Raw genomic sequence first — 953 nt, forward strand, 5'->3', positions numbered from 1 at the left:
GTGAACTAAGCGATTGTAAACCTATACCAATGTTAGACATACTGTCGAAATGTTCTTACAGAAGTCTACATTTTTGTAAATAAAGTCGTATTCTAGATATTCAAATGGAGGTTGGAGGTAGGATGTCGGAGGAAAAATACCCCAGTGTGATAGCCCCTTACGACTTCATTACAAAAGGGTTAAAAATAACTTAAGTTCTATATATAACGCATATATTCATTCTGTGATATGAATCTGTACATAGCGCTGGTATGCGAGAGGACGAAGCCCGCATGATGACATGAGATCATTGGCACGATAATTCGGGATGATTGGTTGAGTGATGAAGGTGTAGTGTCACCCTTGTTGAAGGTGTTACGTGGTCATTGTGTGTGTGTGTGTGTGTGTGCATGCATGTGTGTGTACATACAGTATATTTACAGTTGTGCAACAGCAAACCGCATAGTTGACGTCACAGTTACCACGCTCTCTGTCGGCAGTTGGGCAAACTACGTATGATGCATTCTGTATGTGAAAACAGGGTTAACAATGGCAATATGCGCCCCATTTCCATTTTTTTTTTTTTAAGAGGATGATGTCCCTTGTGCCAAGATCGACAATCAACGTATCGACAGTTATCCCAACATTCAATCGAATTGTTGGTTGGAGTGTCGAAGATTAAAGCTAGAGGAAACAAAGCCGAACTTGTGGTAAGGTACAATCTATTTCCCCCGGTATAATATGGCCGGCCTGGTTTTTTCTCTAGCATGTCTAGGCTTTGTTTCGAGTTAGTTTCTCCCTGTATCCCTTTACCCAGTCATTGCACTCTTTTGAGGTTTTCAAGGTCGAACTTTACCAGTGTATATTCTAACTAAAATGGTTACAGGGGCCTGCCGATGGCACGCTATGCAATGCAATGCATATTGCATAGGCTGCAGCAAATTCAAATTCATATTTTATTTATTCAATTATGC

Source organism: Oratosquilla oratoria, chromosome 17 (genome assembly GCF_046742065.1).
Source record: "Oratosquilla oratoria isolate Oo_2021 chromosome 17, ASM4674206v1, whole genome shotgun sequence".
NCBI lineage: Eukaryota > Metazoa > Arthropoda > Malacostraca > Stomatopoda > Squillidae > Oratosquilla > Oratosquilla oratoria.